Here is a 17,055-nt window from a genome sequence, read left to right as displayed (position 1 = left end):
ATCACCAAAAACCAGAAACAACTAAAATGACTAAACAAGAAAAACAGTCGCCCACCAAGTAGAGTCTCCTTCCCTGGGTTGTGCTCCAGAGTAGATACTTAATAAATGTTTATTGAATTATATCTTTCTGTTACAAGTCACTTAATTCTTTGGATAATCCTGCCTGCAGAGCCCCTAGTCTGGAGCACCTAGACTTTGTAAGTTCATACTTGCAAAGTTTCCCCACAAGCTTTGTTTGGTTCCTCTTTACCTTATTATATTTCCCTATTCCTTAATATTCTAAAATCAGTCCCACTAACCCACAGCGAAAAGGGAACTCAGAAACAATTTGTTACCACCATTAGGGAAGTGGACCAATTGGACTGGGCAAGCCAGAGAGCAGTACCTGCTACCCCCGGCTTCTTTGATGGGCTCTCTCCCACCCTGAGACTTCTGGAGCCAGAGCTGGCCGAGGCTTGGGGGACTGCCATTTCTTACACGAGACCCTTCCAGTTAATAAGAACACGGGAAAAAACCAGGTGAAACCTATGAATGGCAGAAACACCGAGAATCTGGTCATCCAAGTGCTTTTCTTGTATGTCTATGTGTGTTGCCCTGTGTAACTGTCCCGAGGGACGATCTTATACACCGTATTATCATCTGGTACGTGTCTAAAAGCACAGTTCACACCGAGGCTTGAGTGGAGTTAATACTACAGTAAGTGGTCATTAATAAGTGTTTTCTTGATAAGCCTCCAGAAGGGTCCTCGGGCGGACTCCCATGTCCTCTTATGGAGCCTGGCTGAGAGCCTGTTTGACTTGACAGTCAGAGGTCGTGGGACCCTGACCCTGGTTTCAGAATTCTTCCCTTTGCACAGCTCACCCTGATTACAGAAATGAAAATAGGGGCCCTCTGAGTTGGCTCCAGTCAATCAGTTGCCGAGTTGTTTATTTCACCTATGTGTTAATTTCCCTTTTCTCACTGTAGTTGTTTGAACTTGCCTAGGATCACGCTCATCAAAAGAGAAGCATCCTGATTACTTCACTATAATTCCCCATTGATCCAAGGCAACTGCAAATTTCATTTTGAGATTAAATTAGCGCTTCTGGGAGGTAACTGTAACTGTTTGCTCCGTCTCTGATGGTCTATTAAAGTGTGAGCTCACATTTGAAATTGAAAATAAGCCTTTCTCTGAACGGGCTTCTCTTTGTACCAAGAATACCTAGAGTCGGTGAGTTTGCACCAGGTTAATGTAACTTGCAAAGGGGAGAAAATGAATGGCAGAGCAGAGAATCAAGTCAAATTATGGAAAATGTTCTGTTTGGATTTTTAGCAAGGATAGAGAGGTAGTATGATATATTGTGCAGCTCATTGGTCTTGGAGGCAAAAAAGGATATGGTTCTTGGACATGTCTGAACTTTATACACCTTATATGCAAAATAATTATAATAGCCCCCTTGCTGTTGTGGAAATCAGATAAGATAATTTAGGTAGGTTGCTTTGCCAATCCAGAGCAGAAAATGTGCAAAATAGATTGTAATCTTTAGATATTAAAACTCCCAGGGGGGGATCATAATCTAGGAACTGTGATTCCCACTGAATCTTTGATAGAGAAGACATTCTTTCTTTCCAAATGTAAGTGAATAAGTATTGCTAGATTAATTAAATACAACCACCTTTGAATCATGAGATTATAAATGTGGAGTTGAAAGGGATCTTGAAGGCCCCTTAGTCTAACTATCACATTTTACAAAAAAGGAGGTCCTCTGGATGATTTCAGAGAGACAGAAGAGACTTATATGAACTGATGCTAAGTGAAATGAGCAGAACCGGGAGATCATTATACAGGGCAACAACAAGATCATACGATGGTCAATTCTGATGGATGTGGCTCTTCTCAACAATGAGATGATACAGATCACTTCCAATGGTCTTGTGATGAAGAGAGCCATCTACACCCAGAGAGGATTGCAGGCACTGAGTGTGGATCGCAACATTTTGTTTTCTTTCTCATTTTTTTTCTTTTTGATCGGATTTTTCTTGTGCAGCAAAATATTTATGGAAATATATAAAGAATTGTACATATTTAATATATCGGATTACTTGCTGTCTAGGAAAGGAAGAAATTTAGAACACAAGATTTTGTAAAGGTGAATGTTGAAAATTATCCATGTATATATTTTGAAAATAAAAAGCTTTAATTAAAAAAAGACATCCTCTGACTTCAAATTCAACACTGTCCACTGTAATATTACACCTCAAGAAGTACTGATCTCCAAGAGATCTCAATTCAATAAACATTTATTAAACCAGAAAGAATAAAGAAAAAAAAAAAAAAAGGCTTGAAGGATTGTGACTCTCTAGCAGCAGAGAAAAGAATCAATCATAGCTCTGACAGCTGTGATTTGGCCCATGGAGAGAAATAGGTTTAAGGAGCAAAGCCAAGCAAAGTAAGTGTTAATGTCACTTCTAATGCCATTCCCATTTTTATAGTTGAGAAAACTGAGGCAGATGACTTAAGTGACTTTCTCAAGCTCACACAACTACTAAGTATCTTGTTTTGTGAGAATAAGCTCTAGAATCTGAAATAGTTTTAGAAAGAAATATATTAAGTCATTTGGTAAAGGACAGGGAGCTGGAACTCTCCTTGAGACTCTGAAAGCTTTACATTATAGAGAATTTAGCTACCAGCACTTAAGCCACACATAATAGTTAAGCAAAGTTGCTGAGAAGGTAACTTGAAAGCAAGATTGAGATAGATTTGAGTAACTAAACATCCAATCAAATTTGGGCAAAACCAAAACACAAGCTTGGGTAAACTCCAAACAAGACCTGGGTGTGGGAACCCAAAACAAGAATGCTTTGTTTAATCCAGGACCTTGAAGCTATCTCCAGCATTCTTAGAGATTACTGGAGCCAGTGACATTCTGGGCGTGGACCACCTTTGATTACATAGGGTTGGATTTAAACAGTTTAATAATTTTTCCTGAACAATGTAATAAATTATTTTCCCTACAGTCTAAGGGTGGATTTGAACTCAAATTTTCTTGACTACGGGCTCTGCCGTCTCTCCACTACCTCTAAACAAATTAATTAAATATTTTCCAAACTACAAGTTAGATAGGTAGCCGAATTTACATTTTAAAACCTCCCAGCTTGGCTTTGGAGGCAAATAGTTTCCTGTTGACTAATTCACATTCAGATAGACTTTCTCAGACAACTCTTGGGGGCTTGGTGTAGGGCAAAGGAGTTGATTTCAAATCCAAAGATCTAGATTCAAATTCTGTGCCTGTCATTTACTATCTCTGTTACCTTGGACTAGGAAGTTGTCTTCTCCACCTTAGTAGCCCCCTCTATCAAACTGCTTGCAGCAGTGAAGGCCCAAATAAAAAAAGAAAATCCATAGAAGATCCATCATTGTTAAGTCATTTTTCAGCCATGTCCATCAGATCATTTGGTATTTTCTTAGCAAAGATAACTAGAATAGTTTGCCATTTCCTCCTTCAGCTCATTTTACAGATGAGGAAACTGAGGCAAATAGAGTGGAGTGACTTGCCCAGGGTGACACAACTAATACCTTAAACTGAATTTGAACTCAAGGGAATGAGTGTTTCTGACTTTGACTAAGCACTCTCTCCACTGTAGCACCATCTAACAGCTCTAGTCCTATACTATCTGTACAACTGTCAGTTAACATTCTGGGGCCTCAGTTTCCTCATCTGTCAAATGAAGAGGTTGTAGTAGATGGCCTCTAAGCTCTATTCTGAGTCTGAATGTCTCAGCCCTTGCCTTTATTAACTGTAAAACTAACCAACAAAAACCTTGGATGGACATCACTAACTCCTAGCTCCTAAGAAGCTCTTGCAATGCTATTGAAAATCCTGCTTCCCCAGTTCCATTGCAAGGTGACTTTGCTATAGTTCCCATTCACAGTGAACAGTAAACAATTCCTGGTATTTATATGACCCCTTAAAGTTTGCAAAATGGTTTGTGTGCATTGTCTTCTTTGAGCTATAAAACAAGCCCGGGAGCTAGAGCTTGCAGAACTTAATATTTACCTCCATTTTACAGGTGAGGGTACAAGCTCACCTTGTTTGATGTTGTTTGTTCGACATAACAAAGCTAGAAGTATCTGATGTCAGATTCCAACTTCAAGTCTTTCTAAAAATAAATCAATAAATAAATTCAAGTCTTTGACTCTAGAACTGGCCCTTTCTCTCCTGGCCCACACTTTCCCCTACTTTTGTAAAGGAGCACAGAACTGAAGAGGGCCACCCAAAGTCTGGTCTTCTAACTTGGGAGCAACTATGGTTCTCTTTGCCTCTGTCTCATCTTTCTCTGTCTCTCTCTGTCTCTGCTTCTCCATCTCTGTCTTTCTGTCTCTGCCTCTAGCTTTCTCTGTCCCTCTCTTTGTCTATGTCTGTGTGTGTGTGTGTGTGTGTGTGTGTGTGTCTCAATGTCTCTGTCTCTGTGTGTATATGTTTCTCTATGTCTCTCTCTCTATGGTCCCTGTATGTGTGTGTTTCTCTCTGTTTGTCTCTCTCTCTGTAGTCTCTATGTGTGTCTCTCTTTCTCTGTGTGGTCTCTGTCTCTGTCTCCCTCTCTTTGTCTCTCTACGTGTCTCTGTCACTGTGTATCTCTGTCTCTGTCTCCATCTGTCTCTTAGTCTGTTGCTGTCTCTGCGTGTCTGTATCTCTGTGTATGTCTCTTGTCTTTGTCATCTTCTTCTGTCTCTGTCTCTGTCTCTGTCTCTCTCTCTCTCTCTCTCTCTCTCTCTCTCTCTCTTCCTTCTGTCTCCAGCTTCAGACTCTCCTGGGCATTTCTACACCACTCACCAAGCATTCTCTGAGCTGAAGACTAGAGGAGGACTTTTTGTTCTGGGCAGTTGTGTGCTGCAGGGTCTAGAATCAGGAAGATTTGAGTTCAAATCTGGGCTCAGACACTTAAGTCACTTAATCCTACTTGCCTCAGTTTCCTTATCTGGAAAAAGGAAATGGCAAACTACTCCAGTATCTTTGCCAAGAAAACCTCAAATGAGGTCAAGAAGAATCAAACATGACTGAACAAATAGGAGAGTGGGGAGAAGATGTAGCATCTTGAAAATAAATACCAAACGAACAAACAAACGAAAAACAGAATGAACATACTTGTATGAGAAATAGCTCTTTCTACTTACTACTTGAGTACTTGGCACAGAGGCAGGAAGACTTGAGTTCAAACCTCACCTGTGATATTAGATAGCTGTGTGATGCTAGGCAAGTCATTTTCCTCAGAATCTCAGCCTTCCTTTTTGTTAAATATGGCATCAATATCTCCAATTTTTGTCTTACAATTTTGTTGAGAGTCTCTAATGAGATGTTCTGATGACTCTGAGTTATCCACCTGTTGTTATATTAACCTATGGGGCTTTTAGGGAGGTATTGAATGGGCAATCAGTGAGACTGGCTGTTTGCCGTGGCTAGATGTGACCTGTTCCTTTTTCCTCTGAGGAGAGAGAAAATGGATATTAATGTAATTAAATCAGTCAATCACAGATTTATTAGTGCTTAGTATTCATAAGTTGCTGTGATGAGCCCTAGGAATATAAAGAAAAGTAAAAACATGGGCCCTCATCATAAAAGCTCAGAGTTTAATGTGGATACAGCAGGTACCTAACTTTATATATATATATGTGAAATACACATATATATGTAAGATATAATGTATATAATTTAAAAAGATGTGTACATCTTTACTAATGCAGGACAAAAATCACAAACAAGGAATCGGCTTACCAGGACAAAGGAAAATAGGTCTATGGAACCATCATTAAAATACACAGATTATTTAATATCCATATCTGGCAGCTGATCCAGGCTTATTCTCAGAGTGTTGTATTAATTTACCCCACCATCGTGAATTGATGTCATGAGTCCATGGTCAATAACCTTATTGGAAGCTAGTCTGATATTTACAGGTACAGGTCTCATCTCCCTTATTAAATTGGGGCTAGATCTCCTTCCTCTTTTGTATTCCTGACACCCCATACAGTGACTGGCACCTAAGCCAATAAATAGCTGTTGAATGAAAGAAGGAGAAAATTGATGTGTGAAAAACACCAATACCTCTAAACAGCAATAGTGCTAAAATTTTAAAAAGAAAATAGATTGGAGTAGAACGAGTTTAAATCTTTCAGTTGAAGGCCTCATGTCTAGGATCTAAAGGGAATTGATATACATCTATGATTCATGTACGCTATGATGTAATGTTCAAAGGATAAAACTGATAATTTTTGAAGAAGGAAATGCAAATTGCTAATGACCATGTGAAAAAGCCAATCAAGTTCCCTAATTGCCTGAGAAATGTAAATTGAGATAACTTAAAGATAATGTCTTCTACCCACCAGAATGGCAAAAATAGCAAAAATGATCAAATCCAGTGTTGGCTGGGCAACAGACTCTCTGTTAATAATAACTGGTGTTCATATAAGACTCTAATGTTTGTGAAATACTTTATGTCGATTATGTCATTTAAATCTCACAAATACTTGGGAAGATAAGTGCTAAAGATATTATTATTATTATTACTGTTTTATAAGTGAAGAAAAAGAGTCTTAGAGAGGTTAATTGAGTATCTGTGGCCACACAAATATGGAGGTGGGCGGGTTGTGTTGTACTGGTACCCATGATATGGGAAATAAGTGAGGGTAGGACCCTCTACATATCATGGCACCTTGTTCATGGGCTGCATGATCTTTCCAATTGAACACTGAGTGTTTCTGTGATCTCTGGGGGAGGATGGCCACCAATCTGACTGGATTCAAATGTCACCCTAGGCTCTAATCTGCTACCATGGAAGGCAGACCAACAGCCATGAAATCACGGATCATGTGATAATGTGGAGGTCTTGCAGTATTTACAGCTGAGGAAAAAGAGCTTCTGAAATTATAATTTGCTCATAGTTAACAGTACTGATAAACATCTAAGGCAAAATTAAACCCAGGTTGATGCTGACTCTAAGACCTGCACGTAATATTGTACAAGCCACATTGCTGATGGGATTAGGGACAACTAGGCACAAACATGCTGAAGAATATATAATGAATATACATATGTGTGGGTGGGTGTGTATTGAGTCACCAAATGAACTCTACTCTGACCTAGAGAACACATCATTTAGTGAAGGTGGGAGAAGAATTGGAGGAATTAGCTCTCTAAAAACATTCAGATACTTTATTTGTAATAACAAAACACCAAAAATCAATATTAACTGGAAATAACATATGGTCAATGATTGGTGGAAGTTCTGACTATATTCAGATATTTTAATGTGATGAAATATGATAGAAATATAAAGATCCTATATTTGCATAATTCAAGCAACTATGGAAATACTTGGAAAAAGAGATGCTGCAGAGTCAGAATTGCCTCACCCTTGCTGATAAAAATAAGAGAAAGGAAAAGGGGAAAAAAATAGCTCCAAGTAATGGAGTCTCCGAGGGATTCCAAAGAGCATGTAGAGCAACTGTTTCCTTCATCTGTTTGTTTTTGGTTGTTCTGTTTCTATTGGACTTGGTTAAGGTACACATTGTAACCAAGGCCGAGTGATAGGGACTCTGTCTCAGGGCACTAACATTTAGAAGGCGCCAGTGAAATTTACTTTCTTTTGTCGGAGTGGAAACACCTGCATTTAGCATCTCATTAGTGAGACTAACTGCTGCAGTCAAAAATCCGAAGCTACCAGATGACTCATTTCCCCACCACACGGACCTGCCCCCTGGTCAGCTTCTTCAAGGTTAATTCCACCCCCTGCCTCCATCCCATCCCCAACCTTGTTAGCTGTGGTTTCATGGTGTTCCAAGGTTTCTGTGTCCTTCTCCTTGTTATACCTCCCACTCCTTCCATCCCAGGGTCTCTTTCGGGCTCCTCGAATCAATTTATTTAATGAGTCGATTTGAGGTCAAGTTTCACGTTGTTTGTCCCAAATGGATTTGTGAAGCTCATTCTTGGCCCTGGAATTTCATGCTCCTTTGCATGCTTTTATGCCTTATTTTATGTGTGTCTGTTTGTGTGCTTTTTAAATGATGATTAAGTTTGTTTTTCAAAAGGAAAAGAAAAAGAGAAATAAACGCTGAAAGCTCCAGGAAGTCACGCTTCCTGCCCAAGTCACATTCCCCAGAACTTGTTACCCAGATTTATGCAGCAAATCACTGGAGTCTCCCATCCTCCTCCGGCTGCTGTGCAGAGCAAAGTCTCAGTGCCAGGCAACAACGAAAACACAGCATGTTGGGAACAATCTATGGTCTCCCCTTTCCAGTCTTCTTGTTGTCTGGGCCACTCCAGCCTTCCACTTCTCCAGGCACCTCCTCGGAGACTTGTGGCTGAATCCTCCTTCTCCTCTGGCCTCCACAGCCAACCACCGACTCAACAAATCTTTCTTTAGTCCTTTCTCCCAGGGGGAGACCCAAAATTGCAGAGGGAGATAACGGAGAGGGTCTGCTCTTGGGAAGGGTACAGCCTAATGGGGTGGGGCAGGGCAGACATGGAGGTATGCTCACCATCACATGGGATGCCAGGGAGAGGCAGTGCCCCCTGCTCAGCCCTCTTCGTATCCAGCATTGATCCCATCAAATAATATTCTCTGAACTTAGGTTCACATCCAGCTCTGCTCCCTACTGCCTTGGGCCATCTACCCAGCTGCGGATAGGGGTGAATTCTTTGCTCTCTAAAGCCCTTGCCAGCTCTAAATCGTGCAATTCTAAATGTGGAGTTTGGTTTTTAGGCTTGTTTTTAGTTGGTCTCTAGGCCAATCTATACCAGCTGGGCGGTACTTTGAAAAAAGTCCTGGAACAAAAATCAAAAAGGCCTTAGTTCAAATACAGCCTCAGATGCTTATTAAGCTGTGTGATCTTGTACAGGTCAGATCTCTAGCTCTACTCTGAGCTCAGGGTCATCATTAGGGCCATTCATTGTGGTTCTGGGCTCCCATGAGTACAGGGGAGGGCTCAGGGACTGGGCCTCTATAGTAAGGCTCAGACTCCTTGTGCTAGATTTTTATGCTTACCTTCCCCTCCCCCCAACCTCTTCTGGCCTGATGGAGCCATCCCTTTTTAATATTTTCACCATCCCTGCCTCTGTTAACGATTGGACCTTTCTAAGTTGCTGGCTCCAATTTATGTGGGTTGAAAAACTATCTAGATATTTTATTAGAATTGTGTAAAAAAAATGTGAGGGCCCAAGGCAGCAAGGGCTGTGAAAGGGAAGCTGAATATGGAATAAGGAGCCCTGGGAGAGGATTGTGGGAACTGAATGTGGATCGCAACATAGCATTTTCACTTCTTTTATTGTTGTTTGCTTGAATTTTATTTTCTTTCTCTTTTTTTTTTTCTTTTTGATCTAATCTTTCTTGTACAGCAAGATAATTGTATAAATACATATACCTATACTGGATTTACATTTTAAAAAATAAAGTTCTGTGTATATTTTTTAGCAAAAAAAAAAAAAATAGTGGGATAGACAGAATGGAAACAGATTTTATAAATGGCATTTTTTATCCAAAAATAAATAAATAAGAAGCTCTAGGTTCAAATCTATTTACTTGTTAGCAGTGTTCAATTATTGGTCAGGTTCTTACTTGGAGGTGGGCAGAGCCAATAGTAATGGGTAAAAGATGCAACTGAGGGTTGATGTCAGCGGGTGGGTGGGGAGGACACCCTGTAAAAATTGGAGCTGGCTAAAAGTATCATGGGCTCCCCCAAGAGGCACTGGGTTCATCAAGCAGAGGCATCAAGATGCCCACTTATCAGCAGGGTCACAGTGCAGATCCCTTTGTTTGGGGCTTGTGCTGGATGCTGCCAAGGGCATTTCTAATGCTCAAATTCTGGGACAGATGTATGACCTTGGACAAATACTTTTTCTGACTTTCAGTTTCCTTTTTTATAAATGAGAGAGTTGAACTAGATGTTCTCTGAAGTTCCTTCTAGTGCTGCCATCTTTGATCCCATTTCTTTTGCTTCAGGCACATTCCAGAGAGGTGAGATTACTAAAGAAAAAACCTCAGGTTAAATGAGGTCCAATTATTTCAGACTGAATTGTCCCTTCTTTGCAATTGTTCTCAAGCTTAGTGCTTGAGCCTAAGATTTCTCTCCAGGTGGAGTATAAGCTTCTTTTTACTTTTTAATTTTTAAAGCTTTTTATTTTCAAAACATATGCATGGGGAATTTTTCAATATTGACCCTGGCATAACCTTGTGTTTCAGATTCTCCCCTCCTTCCCCCACCCCCTCCTCTAGATGGCAGGAAATCCAATATATGTTATACATGTTAAAAAAATATATTAAAAATATATACAATATCTGTAAATATATTTATACAATTCGCTTGTTGCACAAGAAAAATCAGATCACAAAAGGAAAGAAAATGAGTAAGAAAACAAAATGCAAGGGAACAACAAAAAGACTGAAAATGCTATGTTGTGATCACCCCACTCAATTCTCACAGTCCTTTCTCTGGGTGCAGATGGTTCTATCCATCACAAGATCATTGGAACTGATTTGAATCATCTCATTGTTGGAAAGAGTTGCATCCATCAGAACTGATCATCACATAATCTTGCTGTTTGTGTACAATGATCTCTTGGTTCTACTCACTTCACTCAGCATCAGTTCATGTAAATCTCTCCAGGCCTTTCTGAAATCATCCTTTGATGGTTTCTTATAGAACAATAATATTCCGTAACATTCATATACCATAATTTATTCAGCCATTCTCCAATTGATGGACATCTGGAGTATAAGCTCTTGAGGGTTATCAGGAACAAGCTCCTGCCCTTCTTTGATCCCAAATACCCTAATCAGAGAGCTGAGAGCAGAAAACCTCCATTAAACTCTGACTAGACCCAGACCACTGGATCTACAATCCTGGTCAATGGCCTGACACACAGTTAATGGCGGCAGGATTTTCTCTCAATAACAAGCAGGGACTTCTTTGATACTTAATGCAATTCTAGTTTTAGAACCAACACTAACCTAGAGTTAGGATTCCAAATGCATCCAAAGAAAATGAACTAAGACCAAAAAGACTAGAGCTTGAAAGGGCTTCAGAGAACGTGTGGAGAACCTCCATCCCCCAGATGCAGAGTCCTGACAGTTGCTGGGGATGCTTTCAATGGGGCAGCTGCAAAGAGAAGAATGAGTAAATGAACATGTCGATGATCGCTTTCTCCTCCTTATAGATGCACAAAGCTAATATATTTTCTCTATTTTAACCTGGGAATGATAGTTTTGATAGAAAGTCCCTTGGGAGAAATAGGAGCTCAAAGATCCATAGATGACCCCAAGCTGGACAGATCTCATAGGCATTGGGTCCAACTAATAATCCTAAGGAATCCCCACTCAGACAGCCCCAGCAAATGACCTTTGGCTGGAATCCCACTAGCATGGGCCAAGGAGGAAGATCCTGGTAAATCCCTTGAGTGGCAGCTGATCTCATTTTGTTATGATGCTGAATGTTGGAGTTTTTCCTGATTTTAACCCAAAATCTGTCTTAAGTTGCTTCTTTATAATTTTACTGTATGGCTCTGTTCTGCCCTCTGGGACTGAGAAGAACAAATCCAATCCCTCTTCCAAGCCACACTCCTTGAAAGACTTGGAGATTGCTTTCATGTACTCTCTGATTCTTCTCTTCCCCTGCCCTGAACCTCCTTAGTGCCTTCAGGTGGCAAGAATTGGAGGTCAGTCACCAGATTGGCTGGTCAGCTTGTCAGCTTTGATAAAGCCTCCAAACCAAAGCAGCCCAGGGGAAAGAGAGGAGACCCTCTGTAACTTTCACCCTTTGCTTCCAGTTCTGACTTCAGAGACTGAGTAGAAAACTAATCCCTCTCCCCAATGACAACCCCCAGTTTACAGATGACAAGGTAAAGGCTCAGAGTCTAAGAAAGTAGCTGCCTAAAATTCCATGCAAAGCATGGATCAGAGCTAGGTATTAAACCCCAAGCCCTTTAAATGCCAAAAGAAAACATTTTCCATTGGGTACCACATGTTCTTAAATACTAGCATTTTAGGCAAAGGTGGCACTGGATTGAAAAACATTATTTTAGCTAAAAAAAAAAAAATAAACAAATAAAAACCAGACCATTTATTAAAGTGTAGTATGGGCCTCCCTTCAGAGTGGGCAGCACGATCCAATGGAAACCTCACTGGTTTAGAAGTCTTAACTTGGGCGCAAATCTACCTTCTGATGCTTATGATCTATGTGACCTTGGAGAAATCACTTATAACTTCCCTGGGCCTCAGTTCCTTCATCTATAAAATGAAGAAATAAGAATAGATGGCCTATTAATTAGAGTTCATGAGATCAAACCTATTGTTGTAATAATTTTTGTAATGTTTTGATTTCTAATACAATAAATAGAAGGCACTTATTAAGCATCCATATCATGTTCCAGGCTCTGGGTTAAGAACTGGGGGAGCCAAGGGAAAAAGGAAGCCATCCCTGTCTTCAAATAGTTTACATTCTAACAGGGTAGACAATATATAAATATAGTTTTTTAATGAATATAAGGAAAGAGAAGGCACCAGCCTTCCATCCTTAGGTCCTCTGTGAACTGTGGGAAAATTCATGAATAATGATTGACATAAAGTCCAGGCCCTTGGATAAGAATGAGTTCCAGCTCCCACCCCCACCCCACCCCCACTGCCAGAGCAAAGAGCAGGTCACTCAAACCAACATATTTTTCTACCATTTAACATCTAGATCCTTGGTAGTTTCTTAGACTCAGAGCAATAAAATCATTTTTGCTTAGAAATCTGGAGACCAACAATATGGGAAGATTTCTAGAGATTACTACCAGTCAAACTGAGTCAATTCAGCAAACATTTCTTAAGCACCTACTATCTGCAGATATAGGTATGTGGGGTGTTCAGGGGGAACTAGTACCTCTGATGTGAGGGCTTATCGAGCCATTTTCAAGGTCACCCAGTTTTGGTATCCATCTTCATCCAACTCTCACTTTAGCATAGACAGCAGTCATACTCTAGTAATCTTCCCCAGCACATGGGTTAAACCAGTTTGAGGGTTACTGATCTATCACTGAGTTAGTGGAATGTCTACCCAAGCATAGGAAGACTTTCCCCATAGAATGACTGGTTGAGAATAATTGTTCCAGTGACCATGAAGGTGGCTAAAGGAGGTGCTGTGGAGACTTAGAGCTTGCTCATACATGAAAGATGCTAAGGTCATCCACTCCGTTCTGGGTCACTGCCAGTTGTCTTGGTTTTCATCCTGCCTCTGGAATTTGATGATCCAGGAAAAGAAAATAAGACAGATGAGTGTGCAACTCTGCCTCACTTAAATCCAATTCAAGATGTCACTTGAACATCTTGAATGTCTAATGTGCTGCTGTCCACTTAGAAAATAAAGGACAAAACCACAGCTATGTTCAAGATCCAGGTCTATGTTCTGGAGACAAAAAATGACTCACTTTCTACCCTTAAAGAATTTACTTTCTACTGGTGAAGAACAGAGTTGGACAACAAAGACATTAAAATTTTTTTCAATAGTATTTTGTTTTCCAAATAAATATAAATGTATTTTTCAACTTTGATTTTTTTGTAAAACTTGATGTTCCAATTATTTCTCCCTCCTTCCCTTACCTACCTCCTCCTCAAGACAGTAGGTATTCTAATATAGGTGAAATATATGCAATTCTTTTAAACATGTTTAACATGTTGTCATGTTGCACAAGAAAAATCAGACCAAAAGGGAAAAAAAAACATGAGAAAAAATGCAAACAAACCAACAAAAAGCTGAAATACTCTTCTTTGATCCATATTTAGTCTCCATAGTTCTCTCTCTAGATGCAGATGACATTTTCTATCCCAATCTATTGGAACTGTTTTGTTGAGAAGAACCAAATCCATCACAATTGACCATCACATGTTACCGTGTACAATGTCCAGTGCTCTCTTGGTTCTGCTCACTTCACTCAATATCAGTTGATATTTCTGAAATCAACCTGCTCATCATTTCTTATAAAATAATAATATTCTGTTACATTCGCAAACCATGATTCCCCAAATGATGGGCATCTACTCATTTTCCAATTCTTTGCCACCACAAAAAAGAGCTGCTATAAACACTTTTGCATATGTGCTTCTTTTCTCTCTTTTATGATCTCTTTGAACTATAGAGCCAGCAGAGACACTGCTGGATCAAAGAGTGTACACAGTTTTACAGCCTTTTGGGTATAGTTCCAAATTGCTCTCCAGAATGGACAAGTACATTAATAAATATAATACAAGGTAGAGCACGATGGGCCAAAAGGGTGATCTAGGGAAAGTGCCCCAGAAAAACTTAAAAGAAGAATCATTTCAGCTGAAAAAAACTTCATGAAGCTCTGAGCCAACATCAGAGAACCAGGTCAGTAAGAACCTCATCTGTTCAAATTAGAAATAAATGTTTCCCATTGATAAAAACACAGGATTCCAACATCTCAGTCTCATATATTACTTTCACAATCTGCTCCCTCATCCTGTCATTTTTCTTCTCCCCCTCATTGATGCCATTAGTCATCTTGGAATGGAAGCCCTAATGTTCTTGGCTTTGGGGACTTAATAGGATTTAGTCACGAATAAGAAAATAAGCCTCTTGTCTACTCTTCTCTGGCTGAAGTGAAATAATATTTGCAAACAATTTTCATTTTGACAAAAAAAGAAGTCTTGGTATTTCCAAATAACCGGTGGCAACGTTCCATGCATGGTGGCTGAAAGAGAGTTGTCCTTCATCCAACACAAAAGTCACTGTTTCTTCGTGTACTCAGTTATCTTTCCAGTAATGGGGATGCATCGCATCCCTTTGAATTGGTTTTCCCAGGGGTGGTGATGGAATGATGTTGTTCTTTCTCTGGCTCCACCCCGAAAAAGCAGGACACCCAGGGTCACAGCTAGAGGCCAAGGACAAAACCATAAGAAACCTCCTTGGCCCTGAACCCTCACCTTTCACTGAAGTTCCTTTCTTTTGGTTCAGTTGTGAACGAGATTGCTTCATGTTTCTAGCCTGGAGGATCACTAGGGATCCCTATGTTCTTATTCCACTGCACTGAAACACAACCAAGTACGTGTCGAGATAGTAGTTAATACTCTTTCAGCTGCCAATACAGAATGTTGCTACTAGTTTTTTGAAAATGCTGAGACTTTGTTCACTGTAAATAAATGATCTGCTCAGACAGATTCAGGCTGGCTTTAGGCTTGGAAGAGCTATGGGAATATCTCGAAGGGCTTGAAGATTATTGGAAAAATGAGCTGAACCTATAACCACTATTGTTAACTAGTTCTAAAAAAAAAATCCATGCCAGAGAGGAGATGATTAGTGGGGTAACCTCTATGCCAATTAATCACAAAAGGCCCAGATATCTCAGATGGATTGATTAATCAAAAGTAAATTAGGCATCAAGTCAAATAATAAGCACTAGAAAATGTCTTTAATTTGAAAGGAATAAAATGCTTTTATCACTGAAAAAGAGAAATTATGTATTATTGAAAAATGGCACCAAGGAAGGGGAGAGAAGGAGAATAACTATTCATCACTGCAGAATGCTTTACAAATATCTCATTTGATCCTCACAACAGCTCTGGAAGGGAGGTACTGCTATTACTCCCATTCTACAACTGAGAAAACTGAGAAAGAAAAATCAAGTAATTTGTTCAAAGTCACATTGCTAATAAGCATCTAAGGCTGACTTTGAATTCAGGTCTTCCTAAGTCCAGCTCCAATGTTCTAGCCCCTGTGACATTGTGACACCTGTGAGTTCCATGCAAGAAATATTTTGTAATTAAGTGAAAATTAGGCTACGTATAAAATAAACTCCATTGAGACACAGTGAGTTGAGTGGGAGAAGCCTTGAAGTTTGGCAGCTAGGGATTCCATAATCCTTCCTCCCTCTTCTCTTCTCTTCCCTCCCCACTGACTGTGTTAACTGGAGAAACCCAATTTGTAGGAGACAATGTGTCCCAACGGGGGGAGAGAGACATGCTGAAGAACAGAAGGTCTCCCAAAAAGAGGCAATCTAGTATCTTGAGAGAGAACTGATGAAGTTACAACCTTGTGAACTTCAAAAGGTCAGGAGACTTGGAGGTTCCTCAACCTTGGTAGAAGCATCCCCAGAGCATCGGTGACTGAAAGAAGGGTTTGCATTGGGGACCAAAATAGATGCCAAAGACAAACAAGATGTACCAAGGGAAGGCAGCTCCAAGACTTCACAAGGCACTGGCCCTCAGAGCACAGCAGAGATTGATGCCAAAAGAGAATGAAAAGACTTTTAGGAATAAGGAACAGTGAGTTTGGGCAGGACTATTTCCATACCAACTGTTCCTTTCCACTCTCTTTATTAGTAAAAATCCTTTTAAAATGTGTTATGTTTATTTCATCATCAATGGGAACCAGTGGGGACTTTGAACAAAATTACTAGAAAATTTCAGTGACTCTCAGAATTATCTGTCCCCCCCCCAAAAAAATGAGAATAACTAAAATATAGAGAGAATTGACTCAAATTTTAAGAATCCAAGCCACTCTCCAATTGATAAATGGTCAAAGGACATGAACAGACAATTTTCAGATGAAGAAATTAAAGCCATGTCTAATCATATGAAAAAGTCCTCTAAATCACTATTGATCAGAGAAATGCAAATTAAAACAGCTCTGAGATAACACTACACACCTCTCAGATTGGCTAAGATGACAGGAAAACTGGCACACATACATTGTTGGTGGAGTTGTGAATGGATCCAACCATTCTGGAGAGCAGTTTGGAACTATGCTCAAAAAGTTATCAAACTGTGCATACCCTTTGAGCCAGCAGTGTTTCTACTGGGATTATTTTCCAAAGAGATCTTAAAGGAGGAAAAGGGACCCACATGTGCAAAGCTGTTTGTGGCAGCCCTCTTTGTGGTGGCTAGAAACTGGAAACTGAGTAGATGCCCATCAATTGGAGAATGGCTGAACAAGTTATGGTATATGAATGTTATGGAATATTATTGTTCTATAACAAATGATCAGGAGGATGATTTTGGAGAGACCTGGACTTACATGAACTGATGCTCAGT

Source organism: Sarcophilus harrisii, chromosome 5 (genome assembly GCF_902635505.1).
Source record: "Sarcophilus harrisii chromosome 5, mSarHar1.11, whole genome shotgun sequence".
Classification (NCBI taxonomy): domain Eukaryota; kingdom Metazoa; phylum Chordata; class Mammalia; order Dasyuromorphia; family Dasyuridae; genus Sarcophilus; species Sarcophilus harrisii.
This window is presented reverse-complemented; position numbering follows the sequence as displayed.